The 14,506-nt window shown below is 35.7% G+C and overlaps 1 long non-coding RNA gene across 1 annotated transcript in view; it reads left to right on the forward strand.

Annotated features, from left to right (window-relative positions):
* Nucleotides 1-14,506, forward strand: part of LOC134476730 (uncharacterized) — a 139,901-nt gene that overhangs the window by 48,117 nt on the left and 77,278 nt on the right. The gene's annotated exons all lie outside the window — the stretch shown is intronic.

Genomic DNA, 14,506 nt, shown 5'->3' on the forward strand with positions numbered 1-14,506 from the left:
CATGATCTAAAAGAATATTGTCCTCACTAAACAAAAGCAAAATGTTTTGAGAGATTTGTGAGACATCTTATATGAAGACTTTTCACTGAGAGGAATGAAAGAATCTCACTTGCTGCGCAGAGTATACACATTATTCAAAGCAAGGGGGCCTTGTGCAAAGAGCTTTATAATTTGTTGAGATGGTAAGTTAGGTACACAGCGATTGAAATCAGGTTCAGACAAAATGCTTTGAGCATTTCTATTAATAACAGTTAATATTTATTGATGTGTGTCATAGTACACAGCTAGGGACTTTACATTTTATTATTTCTTTGGACCTTTAAAAAAAGCTTGGCTGCTCTTCATTACTGCATCCATTTTACTGAAAATGTTACTGAGGATCTGAGAAGCTAAGTGCTTTGCTAATTTTCACAGAGGTGTATGGAGGGTCTGAGGCTGAAACACAGGCACCTGGACTCCAGAACTCTGTAATGACTCTGTCACGCACACCAGGTGGATGGGGAAGAGCTTTTTTTGTCCCGCAGGCAGCGACAGTGAGAAGATGAAGGGGCGGTGACGGCAGCTGAGATGCGGCACACGCAGGGTGGCTTTCCTCTTGGTAATGTTCAGGTTTTCTTTTAAATGAAGTGGGAGAAATTCAACCAGCCTCTTCCCTGAGAATACAGACTGAGTAGGGAGGCATCTTTTGTAATCCTAATTTAGCAACAGCCTGGAGCTGTTCTTAACTTAGGAACACTGCCTAACTGACTCACACTGACAGTGATGAACATATTTCAGCTGACACTTTCCCTAAAATTGGATTTATTTACCTCATTAATATTTTTCTTTAGGCAAAATCTACTTGAAGTGCCCTTTCTATTTATAAAGTGGAAAGGTTTTCTTTCATGAATCAGATGACCCTCCCAGAGCGCCAACTGAGAAGCCGGCAGAGAGGTGGTTTTACTGCCCCGTGAACAGGGTAAAACAAGTGAGTCTCTTTGTGAGAGAATGTAAGTTTGATACAGGGTAGCGCTCCCCATGGGCTGTTTTGGGTTTTTGAAAGTGTGGATTTGAACTGATGTTGCCTATGTTCTGAAAGCCGGATTTCTAGTATGTACTTGTTCAACAACTTGAACATGGCTTCTGATGGAGAGGATGTGACTACCTTGGGTCCTTTGCCACCAACAGACCTTCTCAAGGTGTGAGATTAAAGCAACAAGCCAATCCTGAGCCACAAGTTTGGGATTCTGGTGCTACAGTTCTTTAATTCTTCTGCCAGGTTCTTCTCATGGACTGCCTTATTCAAAATCTTGTAAATAAACGGTATCATCCATAGTGGGTGAAACAACCCCTCCATCGAGAAAATTCAAATATCCTGAAGATCCAAAGATGAACTACACACACACACACACACACACACACACACACACACACACAACCTTTATTATTTTTGCATTCTCTTCCCCTTCCTGACCTCCTTTCTCCCTTCTTCCACATATTCCCTTCCTATTTTTACAAAGTCTACTTCCTTCTTTCTTATCATGTCTCTTTTGTTTTGTTCTTGAAAATTATTTACATTTTGGGTTTCTCATAAAAGAATAATCATATAATATTTAGCCTTCTGTGTCTGATTTGTTTCATCTACCAATATGGTCTCAAGATCTATTCATTTATCTCTAAGGGACTCCAGTGTTTCTTCAGTATGGCTGAGTAGTTCTCACTGTGCATAAATACCACATTTTCATTATCCATTCATCTATTGATGAACATTCAGGTCAGCTGCAAGATTTAGCTATTATCCAATAAATGTGGATGTGTATGTGTCTCCATAGTACGATGACCTTAACTCTTTCTCAAGGTACCCAGGAGAGGCATAGTGTGTCAGATGCAGTTACTATTTTAATTTTTTGAGAAATCTGCATACTGATTTCCATAGTGAGTATATTACAATATCATTAAGGTTTAGAAAATTCCTTTTCTCTCAACAACCTCAGCAGTATTTCTTCTTGTTTGTGATGATAGCCATTTTTCTGTGGAGTAAGATAAATTCAGTGTTGTTTTCTGGCTTGCATTTCACTAATGGCCAAATATTTTTTAATGTAAGTCATGGCCATTTGTACTTCTTCTTTTGAGAACCATCTATTAATTTCAATTGCCATTATCTGATTGGAATTTTTATTTTTGAGGGTCTACATTTTTCAGTTCTTTATATGTACTAGATATTAAATATCTGTCTGAAGTGTGGCTGGCAAGATTCTCCCCAACCGTTTTTGAACTATTTTTTCACTCTCTTGATTGTTTTTTTTTCAGTGCATAAGCTTTTTTATTTTCTATAATCCTATTTATTTATTCTTGTGATTATTTCTTCCACACTTGAGGTTCTGTTCAGCAAGTCCATTCCTAGACCTGTATCTTCCAGTGTTTTATCCTCTAGCATATTCAGTATTTCTGTTTTTATATCTAGGTCTTCAATTTATTTTTATTTTATTGTAGTAGAGGGTGAGAGATAATAGCCTAAATTGATTCTTCTGCCTTTATATACTCAGTTTTCTTACTACATTTGTTAAAGAGGTTATTTGTCCTCCAGCAAATGTTTTTGAATGCTTTGTCAGAAATCAGATGTCCAAAGATACACAGAGTTGTTTTGGCATCTTGAATTATATTCTCTTAGTGAACATGTCTGGTTCTGTGCCAGTACCATGCTGTTTTCATTACTATAGCTTTGTAGTAAGTTGAAATCCAGGATTGTGATGTCTACTACCTTGCACTTGTTGTTCAGGATTGCTTTGGCCATTTTGGGTCTCTTATGGTTCCATATAGATTTTCAGAGTGTTTATGCATATTTTTGTGAAGGATATTTTTGGTATTCTGATTAAAATTGCATTAAACCTATATATTATTGTTGATACTATGACTATTTTGACAATATTTGTTCTGTCTATACAGGATCAGGGGATGTGTTTATCCATTTTCTAATGTTCTCTTCATTCTCCTTTTTTTTCAAAAGTAATACAGTTTTTGTTACATAGGCCTTGTACTTTTTTGACTAGGTAACATCAATGTATTTAATGGTTTTTGAAGGATTATCAATTTGATTACTTTTCTTATTTTTTTTCTCAGTAGGTTTATTTTTGGTATAGCCATCATGTACAGATTTTGTACCCTGCACTCTGCTGAGTTTATTAGATCCAAGGTCCTTCTGATGGTTTTTCCATGAAGGACCATGTCATATGTAATAAAGATAGTTTGACTTCTTCCTTTTCCATTCATATCCTTTTTATTTCTTTCTCTTACTTGACTGCTCTCACTAAACTTCTGAGAACTATATTGAATGGAAATGATGAAAGTGGACACCCTTATCTTGTTCCTGATTTTAAAGTTTTAAGTTTTTCCACAGTTACTATGATGTTGACACTGGGTCAATAATCAAAGGCTTTTTATTACTAGATTTGGTCATTGTATATATATATTTTTTTCAGGGTTTTTAATATTGAGTGGATGTTGGGTTTTATCAAAGACTTTTTTTTGCATCATTGAGATGGTCAATGATTGTTACCTTTGCTTTTGTTTATATGACATATCATATTTTTTTGATTTATACATGTGGAACCATCCTTGCATCCCTGGGTTGAAGTCAAATTTGTTATGATCTATATGGTCTTTCTAATAATTTGGCACATTCTGTTTGTTGAGAATATTTGTATCTATGTTCATTAAGGGAATTGGACTATAATTTTCTTTTTTTGCTGAGTCCTTATATGACCAATCCTATCTTCAAGGAATGAGTTTAGCAATGTTTTTTCCCTTTTAGTATCACATCAGAGTTTGAAAAGTATTGGAGTAAGTTTTTCCACAAGTTCTTGTAAAATTCTGTGGTGAATCCATCAGGTCAGATCCTGGGCTTTTCTTTGTTAGTGGATTTCCATTAGTGACTCTATTTCATTGCCTATATTATTAATTTCTAGATGTTTATAACTTCTTGTTTAATTCTTATGTGTCTAGTAATTTATCAATTTCTTCTAGGTTCTCCATATGATTGGAATATCAGTTTTTTGAGATAGTTCTTATAATCTTTTGTACTTTGGTGATATTGTGGTATTACCTTTTTATTTCTAAATGAATTGACATAGATCTTTTCTGTACTTCTCTTGAGAAGTTTGGTTAGGGACTATCAATCTTGTTTATTCTTTCAAGTATCTGGTGTGTTGTTTAATCTCCAAGTGTTGTGTAACTTCTATGGTTTCTTTTATTACTGATTTTTAGTTTCATTCTGATGATCCAATAGTATGTGGGCAATTTCTCAATTCCTCTGTATTTAAACATGCTAGATGGTCTATTTACATGTGCTGCTGAGAAAAAAGTGTGTATTTTGTTATTGTATAAAACACTGTAGATATCTGTTAATTACATCTGTTTGTGAGAATGGGGTATTCAAGTGCCCTACATGATTTTATTGTTGCCTCTTTTTCACATGCAGTAGTTTTTGTTTTACAAGATACGGTACATAGACTTTGATACACATATGTTTATATTGTTGTGTGGTTCTCTTCCTGTTTTACTGTTACTTCTACCAGTATCTAGTGATTTATTTTATATCTTCTGATCAGTTTGGCTTATGTCTGAAAATAACATAGCTTGCTTTTGGACTACAGTTGCATAGTCCACCATTTTCCATTTTTTCATTTTCAGTTTATGTGTTTCTCATCATCTGAGTTACCTAAGTCTCTTGCAGGCAACATATGATTGGGTTTTTGTTGTTTTTTTAATCCAGACTTCAAATATGTGTCTTTTATTGAGGAATTAAGACCACTGATGGTTATTAAGGCATTTATTGAATCTTGTCATAGCATTATTTTGCAAAGCTGATATCTTTAGTTTTCCTCTTGCTTAAGCACTGTCACAGTTAAATGAGTTCTTTCATTTTGTCTCTTATTGGTGATGGTCTCTCAGTCCCTGTCTAAGATTCCTTTATGTACTTTCTGCAATTCTGGGTTAGTGGTCATGAATTTCTTTAGGTTGCTTTTTTCATGAAATATCTTTTCTGTTTCACCTATTTTGAAGGATAATTTTGCAGGATATAATAGTATCGGTTGACAATAGTTTTCTTCTAGCATTTGAAAAACTCACCAAGGTCTCTTGGCCTTTGATATTTGTTCCGAGAAATCTGATTTTATCCTAATAGGCTTGGTTGTGTAGGTTACTTGGTGATTTTAGTATTTTTTATGATGAATTTCTGGAATTTTGATGATGATGTGTCATGGAAAGGCTTTTTTTCAGATTGTATCTATTTATATGTCTCATTTATATCAGTGTTGTATTTTTGTCCAGATTTAGAAAGTTTTCTAGTTTGATTTCAGTGACTAATTTTTGTATCTTTGGTGTTATCTTTCAACCTTTCCCTTACTCTTATACTTCTTAGGTTGTAGATTTTTGTTTAATCGTCTCACAGGCATTGGATGATACTTTCATGGCATTTCATTGTTTTTAGGATTTCATTGAATATGTGATCTACTTTATCAAATTTGTCTTTAAGTTCTGACATTCACTCTTCCCATTGGTCATTCCTGCTAACTATACTTCCAATTGAAGTTTTCAAACCCTGAAGTTTTATTCATAATCTAATTCTTTGCTAGAATTGTCATTCATGTATTATACTGTTTTATTTAATTCAATCAAATTTTGTGTCTTTTTAAGAACATTAAAAATGTTAACAAATGTTTAACAACAAAATGTTAACAAATGTCTAACAATCTATTAAATTATTTATGTATTTATTTACATATTCTTTGTGTTTTCTGAATACCTTAAATTTTGCCTATTTTTACTCCCTTGATAGCTTCAAAAATTTTAACCATTTGGCCTGTGAGTACTTAGCTATAACTTCTCTGCTTCAGTGTCAGTATGATCAGCTTTTAGAAAGGTAAAAGTCCCTAGAGGTATTCTTTGTCCTTATTTTCTAGTGTTTCTGTTGTTTTTATGCTGAGAATTGGAGATCAGTTAGAGTAGAAAAGCTATTGCTACTTTAGTTAGTATATGTTTTTCCCTATGATGTGACTGTGGCCTTGATTATGTTTTGATGTTTATACACTGTCTCATCCTACTCAGTGTAACAAGATCAATCACAGTTGCGACTTTTCAAGAAAGAGTAGTTATGGGTTATAGCACCATCTATAGAACCAACCATGAATTAATCGTGTAATTTAAAACTTGCTTTAATAATTTAATATATTTTTCATTAATCTCTATTTGACAATTACATAATATTGGTGACCTATAGGCTGGTATGTAGAAGAAAAGGAAAGAAAGGGGAAAAATAGTTTAGAAAGAGAGGAAGGATAAAAAAGCAGTAACATCAAATGAAATAAAGCAAAGCAACAGAATTTTGGTCCTATTACTTACTGAAATAGAGGGAGAAGCTTGAAAGCTTATATGCAGGGGTGGGAAAAAAGAAGAAGAGAGAAGAGTCCAACTGAAAATTAGAGGAAGCCGTATTTGAATCTTCCCTAAATAATTTTTGGTGGAGGTTAACCTGACATGGCCATGAAAAATACTATTTCAATTAAAGCACTAATTCTTATTCTCCATTTCACATATTCATTCTCTCTCTCTCTCATATGATATTCGACTACAGTTACATGGAGTCTCATTTTCTATCTCATCATTTTCAGTTTACGTGTTTTTCTGTGAGTTACTTATGTTTTGCAGGCAATATATGGTTGGGTTTTTGTTTTTCGATCTAAACTCCAAAGCTGTTTCTTTTATTGAGGAATTAAAACCATTGATGGTTGTTAGGTATTTACTGAATCCTGTAATGACATTGTCTTTCCAATGCTGATTCCTTTATTTTTCCTTTTGCTTAACCACTGTCCCAGTTATCTCTTCTTTACCCTCAAATCACACTGAACACAGCTGCTCCATGCCTCTGTCTGGGTCTAGTCCTTACTCAGAACCATGCATGTCCTTGTCTCTTTCTGTCCCTAACACTCATCTGTCCTAGTAATCTCTCTCTCTCTCTCTCTCTCTCTCTCTCTCTCTCTTTCTCTCTCTCTCTCTGTCTCTCTCTGATTGATTTTTTGGCCTTCTCTTTCTGTAGTGTGCTAATCTGAGGAGTGGTCTACTGTAAATATCTTGCTGCCTTCTGTCTCCCAGTGGGAAGAAAGCTAGCATTATCTGGTAACTCCAAAAGCAGCTCACTGAATAAATATTACCAGGTCTTGGGGTTGCTTGTCTCCACTTTTGGAGTTAGATTCCAAGTTCTTTTCATCTTGAACAAAGAATTGATCAAAATGAGCAAAAAGCCATGGCCATGTTAAAGTGAAGAGTGAGGAGAAAGCAGGCTCTGTAGAGCAAACTTCAGCCAAGTAAAAGAAGAAAAAGCAAGATAAAAGTACACCCTGGAGGAAGCAGGGTAGGCTATCATGAAGAAAACCACAACAGCAAGCTCTTGACATCCATGTCCTTTTACACCACCCAAATCTTGAGGAAACCCATGAGAATTTCTACATGAGTCTTGAGAGGTGGTGCTGAGGCTTCATACCTTAGGCTGACATCAGGTCTAGGTCATGCTATTGGAAATCTGCTTGAGTTCTTCAGAGAAGTGCACACTGAGGGCTTTGGGAACAGTTCTGTGCATGTTTTACAAGAGTTTGTAATTAGCAAGTCATGTCTATTTCCCCATCAGCTTTGCCATGCCTTAATCTATCTCACTAGGACAGGGGGACACTCAGTTCCCAGCCCCACTTTTGTGCTCCACTTTTTCTCTGAGTGGGTTACATACTTAACCAAGATAATGTATTAACCAAATTTGAGTTCTAAGCGGTGAGGGTTGAAGATATGACCTCCTTCTTTCTTTGATACTGAAATCCATCTAGTGGGTGTCTCCTTCAACTTGACTTCCCATGTTTACATTTTTCCTCTGCCCTAGTTTCCTGGTACCTGTGGATCCTGGCAAGTGTCCTCTGAACGTCTTGGAAGCACCAATAGCTCTGATCCACTATGATGGAAAAGCTATAAATATACTTTTAATAATGTTGTTCTTACTTCAAAGCATACTGATTAGCAGCAGCGGTGGGCTTGTGTTTCTTGGCTTGAGCATGTTCCACCATCAGACAGAAGTTGGGGGAGATTAGGTCAAGAAAAACAAAAACAGCTATTCTTGAAAAGCAAAGGTCCCAAAGGGGAAATTACTTTTTTGGTTTTAATGAAGAGTTCAGTTGCCCAGATCTCTCTTGCAACAGTTATCAGATTTATCTCAATTATTGGAATAAATTAGTTAGAAACATTTTGCAGATCTGAAACCATTAGTTCAATTTCATGTTGTTTATAAATAAATATTTATAAATAAAGTCTAAAGTATTGCATTTTCTTAGTAACTTCTTTCCCAATCCTATTACCATTAAATATCTTCTCTTTTATCATAGCCTTAAAACTGTATCTTTACAAATGATGCAATGCTCTGTTTTATGATAGATTTTCTGAGAACCCACAATGTACAAAGATGTGTTATGTCCCTCAGTAGCATTTCACTGAATCCAAAAGAGGCTTGGTAAATACCCTCAATATGAATATCTGGGATCCACCTTGTGGGCACATTTTATTTATACAGTACTTATTTCTCTACTATTGAAAAATCATACTTAGAATTGTAGCACTGGCTGTGCTGGTTTTCCTGGATATCAGTACTCATTAGATCACAGACAAGCAGGAAGTTTTAAAGGGTGAAGTTGTTGGATTTTGTGCATAGCAGAAGGGGAGATTTTCTTCCACCTTGTGAGAAGAGGAAAGGGAAGAAATAAGGGTACGAACAGAAGAGCAGAACCTCTTTGTTGGAGTTTCAGGAGCTGAGGTTTAGGGCTAAGAATGGAGAAGGGGAAGAGATTATCAAATGTCAAAAAATGCATGACCTTAACTGTCAGGTTACAATTTGGTTTTGTATAAAAATTAAAGGCATGGTACCATTTAAAGCTGAGACTGGGATTTTAAATTTTATATTTACTCAACTTCAAATGATATGAGCCATGTTGGCCAGAGATCAGTTGAAATAAATTCCCATGATCAAACAGGGTAATTACCAGAAAACATTCTCATTAATAAAATGTAAAGAAAAATCTTTCTACTATAGTTATGAATCCATAAACTTGTAAATGTGCAAATTTCTTTCTTTTCTTTTCTTTTTCAAAAAAAAAAAAAGAGCTAGTTTTTAATTTAGAGACTTAGTAGATGCTTGGCCCGTGTTAGGTGTATTATATACATTTTGTTTTGTGGATCAAATAAGTAACTCATTGCATTTATGAAGGCAATGAATCTCATTCAGGTCGGCACAAACGCCTGAGCCTTATATGGACGATCTCCTGCAGTGAGCAGAGGACAAGGTAGCGATGTCTCTTTAGGTCCATTTGACAAAAGCCGTAAATTTTGCTCCAAAAAGCCGTGTGGCTGCAGACACTGTGAACAGCAGGAAAACTCTTTCACAATTCAAGGAACCTTGCTGCCTGAAATGAGAGCTGCCAGAGATGGCGAAATATCAAGTGTTTCTTTCACTCCTTAGGAGACGGGAAAAACTGTTAACCAACCCATCTTGCTCTATCTAGTGTATCAGATAATGGATGATATTTTCATATTAGCACAGGGTATATGCCTTTAAAAAGTTATATTTTATCAGGCTTTAAGTTCCCTTTTGTATTCACATGTGCAAAAAAAGGTTGAAATGTAACTGAAAATATTTTCAGTCATAATTCATTCTCAATGATAAAATTAGGTAACCTGATTCTTTGCACAGACTATTTTTCTTCCAAAATCATATAGATGTTTTATAATATATTATCTTGAATTTCAGTGTTTCATTCTTTGGTGCTTGACTGAACACATGATTGTAGCAATTATAAAAATAGTCACATTACCACCCACAAGACGAAAACCACTGGCCTTGAATTGAAAAGGTTAAAGGCATATACCATTACCTCAGGTAAAGGCCTGATTAGTATACAGGAAATGGGCAGAAACTATTTTCCCTCTTTACTTAAAAATATGACTAAATGAAATTAAGCAGCAGTGTGAAGAATTCAACTCAGGCTTAAGGAGCCTTGAGAGGGGGATTATTAAGTAGATGAGAGAGAGCCGGAATGTCTTATTAAGCAAAGATAAAAAAGATTGACTACAGTCCTCTCACCTATTTTATTTTGAACCTATGTTAGATATCCTCTTATCAAATAATAATGAGATTAAATTCAAAGATTTGCTCAGCCTTTTGATATTTTAGTATAATCTCTTTTATATTATTTTGGTATTTGAATGTGTAAAGTATGATATGGACAATCATTAGCGCATGCTTTAGGGCTTCGGAAGTTTCAGTCAATGAAATCTGGTTCCAACACAGAAATATTATGGTAGAAGTAAGCTGTTAAATTCATGGCAGTCAAGAAGTAAAGAACAAGAACAGAGAGAGGGGGAGAGAGAGAGAGAGAGATTAAGACCTCCATGATCTAATCACCTTCTAAAAGCTTTACACATGACACTTTGATCCAAACCATAACTGTATGGAAACTACTTTGTTAGCAGAATCATATGACAAAAATCTGCATTGTACATTTCTGATCTCAAATGGACCTGTGTCACTTTCAGATTTTTATCTCAGATTTCAAGTTTTTAAAAAAATTACCTCAAAAAACATTAGGAGCAAACATGGATTAATAAATGTGATTTAATCCTTAAACAAATAGTATAAACCTATTTAAAATATGATACATAATAAATTTCAAAGCAAATTTTTAAATGATAGTATTAACTGTAATGGAATTCTTGAACTACAGCATAAATATATATAACTAGGTGTAGCTTTATTTTTTTTGAAATGTTTTTTAAAAGCAGAATAATACAGAACACAAGCTTAGGAGCACAGCACAAAACACCAACATACACCATGCCCAGCTTCTGTCTTACTAACATTTACATTAGCTGGGTCACTTGTTAAAATGAACGAATCAGGTGTCACATAAAGGTACAGCATCACTGGAACATTGCACATAGACCCCTGGGGGGAAAATCTACTAGACGATGTTGCTCATGTGAAATCCTTTTTGCCTTTAGTCTCAAGAGTCCACAGACTATTGTAAAGTTTGTGGTGATTTATCATTATTCTTTTACTTTACAATTTCCCTGATGACTAATAGTGTTGGCATTTTTCCTTAGCCTGAGTCGTCTCCTATGTATGTTCTTCGGTGAGGTGTTTATTTAGATTTAAATTGGGTTGTATGTTTTGTTATTGCTTCATTTAAAATTTTTTTCTATAGTTTGATACAACCTCTTTATAGAGTCATATCTTACCAATGTTGTCTTCCATATGAAGCTTCTTTTTTCTGTTTTATTTCTTTTCTTGAACCCAGGGTTTTGTGCATATACTCAAGCACTCTATCACTGAGCTGCATGCCCAGCCTCTGCTTTTCTTAATAGCGTCTTTCACAGAGCAAAGACTTCTCATTTTAATACAATTCATGGATTTTTTTTCTAACATAGATCATGTTATTGGTGCTATATTAACTCACTGCCATATCAAGATCAAAGAGTTTGTTTTATTCTTCCAGAAGTTGTAAAGTTTTGCATTGCATTTATAGCTCCTTTTAAGTTAGATTGTCTGTGAATTTTACCACTAAAAAGTGTGAGTGTGACCCACTCACAGGGTACCCACACATGCAGCAAAACATTCTAAATATTTCTATGAATACGTTTCTGGAGGAAACATTTAAATTGGTGGACAAGTGGATTGCACTCCAAGTGTGCATAGGTTTCATTCAGTTAGCTAGAAAGCTGAGTAGAACACAAGGCTGGTGTTTCCCTGGGTGAAAGAATTTTCTGCTTCCCATGGACTTAATGGTGAAATATCAGCTTCTTGGTCTTCAGATTCTTCTGGGTCTCAGGCCTTCTGACTTGGATCAGAACTACAGCATCAGCTCTCCTGGATCTACAATTTTCCAGCTCAACCTGCATATCTAGGGACTTTATTGCCTCTGTAATTGCATCAGTCAATTCCTTAGACAGTGTTAGATGTCTCTGTACATGTGCTCATTCCACTGATTCTGTTTCTCTGGAGAACACTGACAAGTACATTGAGTTTCCTTTTAGTTTCCTGTGTAGTAAACACACATTCTGCATTCTGTGAGCGACAAGTCACTTTGGCAAGAGAAGACTGTTCTGGTCAGCTTGCAGTGCTTGTAACAGGACCACTTTTCTTCCCACACTGTGCTACCCAAGCTCCCAGGATAAAAGGCCATTGCCGTATTGCTGGGGAAGCCTGAGTCACACAGCCGAGTTGGTTACCGTTTGCTGCCATGGATCTGTCTGAGCAATGTTAATTTTGGTATTCACTAATCCAGCAAGGTCTGTCTGAATAAGTAAAGCAGACTCAGGGTGATATGTAACTGAGGGAGTGGAACAGCCCTTTCCGCCTTCCAGCTCTGAAAGTGGACGGGATTCAGAGTTGCTCCAGGGGTAGCTCACCTCTGCAATTAAGCAAAGTCCAGAACTTGAGCCTTGGAAGTAAAATCTGCTCAAGGCAAAGATCCAAGTCTTCATTTTGTTCCAACGGAAGAACAAGATTAAAAGAGAAAAATGGCTGCATTGAGGACAGAAGACAGAACTCCGTTTCACCTCAGTCTGTTTTAGCAGTTAATTTCTTCTCAAGAGGGACATTAAGTCTTTTTACCTGGCAGACAGGCGCTGGCTGTTTAAACCCAGTGTGGGCTATGGAATGGAATGATTAGATTTTACATTAGTCAGAGAGAGACAAGGTGCGTATTATTTTCCCCTGCCTTTCGTCATGAAATATACGCTACCCTTCCACTGGGTATTTGCTTAACCAGGTCATACAAATTCTAAATTCAGGAAGAGCGTCTGAAAATGAGGGCCTGCACACTTGAGAACATTTGCAGGTGTTTCTGAACGACAGGAACACACCCGTTTACTCTCCCTGTACTTTGCCAGGTCTTTGCTCACCATCACCAGTGATCCTGGCTGGTCTAACCTTCAGCTTAGAAGCGTGCTGTGTGATAAAGAATGATTGTGGATTTCTTGATTCAGAGAAAAACCACACATTTCTATAGACAGGAAAATACTATAAGCTTATATGTTACCGGTTTCAAACTTGAAACAATTTCAAAGATATTCTCTGACAATAAGTGAAAATGAATCATTTAATGAATTTTTAGGTTTTTAGCTATATTTAAACTTTTGATCAAATTTCAATAACTTAAAAGTATTACAGATGCAAAGAATGTCTTACAGGGTCCTTAAATTTTTCTTCTGCACTGGTTTTTACATGAGAAGTGCATTTCATTATTCTTCCTACAGAGTTACAAGTAATGAGTCTTCTTGAGAATTCTTGCTTTTGACAGTCACCTCATTTTACTAATTGTCCATTTGTAGTCTGGTTCAGAGTCATGCTATACATAAATAAGAAAACTTACACTCCACAGGATGGAAATATCTGGATTTCTGAAGAGCCCTCCAATCAAGCCTGTGACCCTGAATCGAACCTTGGTGTAGAGTTAATACAGACCTATTCCCAGGGTGGTTAGCACCTAAAACCCTACCAGAGCACATAAATACAAGTAGGTGTCCCCAGTGTTTAGAGTTAGTGGAGTAAATGCTGAGTGCTTTTTCCTACTTCAGGGAAGAACATAGTGTATTAGTCAGTTTGGTCCCCTCACAGAGAAAGATGCGGAAGCCAAGTTCCAAGAAAATGGTTGTAGTATTTCAGGAAAACAAGAATACATTTTCAAGTATTAGAAATGAAAAAATGAATTCCAGTGAGAGGAAAACATTTTTACTGTCGTCATCACTCTTTTATAGCTAAATAAATACTACTCACTAAACTTCAATATTATGTTAATACCATGAAATGTTTTAGTGCCTCATTGAAACTCAGAGCAACTCTCAGTCTTAAGTATATAACTAAAAGATGGGAAAAATGTATCCATTTAAAAATACCATGTATTACATTTTGGGGGTTCACCATTTTTGATGCCAGGAACAATAAATGTCTGATTATTTTGGCCTGGTGAGGAGCATTCTTGCCCTCTGTACTTGTTGGGTTATTTTGATCAAGATTTTGTTGTTAAAGATGTGTCCTTGGTTACAGAAAATAAAGAAATATCTCTTGTGGAACTTACTGACTTCTTTTGAGGTCTCTGAAGCGCTAATGACTCTGTAAAAATCTATAAATACTCAAGGATGTTTTTAATTAGTATCTTATTAAGTCTCAGGTACTATGTGCCCTTTTGCAAAGTAGTTATCATCTTGCCTTAAGATACAAAATCTCTACTTAATTACTCGGAGTTTCCTTCATAGCGTTGTGTGTGATTATTCAGTACTGTTTTGAGACTGACATGGTTTGTGGCTTCAGTTGTACATAATCAAATAAATAATATTCTCATATAACATGTTTCAGGCTGCCCCTTAATTTCCTTTCCAAGTGGGCATCTGGTTTTAAATATGGCTCTATGTTAGTCTTGCAGGACAGAATTCACAGGACTGG

The sequence above is a fragment of the Cavia porcellus genome, unplaced genomic scaffold (genome assembly GCF_034190915.1).
Source record: "Cavia porcellus strain 051 isolate PalLab524CR breed Dunkin Hartley unplaced genomic scaffold, mCavPor4.1 scaffold_7, whole genome shotgun sequence".
NCBI classification, from domain to species: domain Eukaryota; kingdom Metazoa; phylum Chordata; class Mammalia; order Rodentia; family Caviidae; genus Cavia; species Cavia porcellus.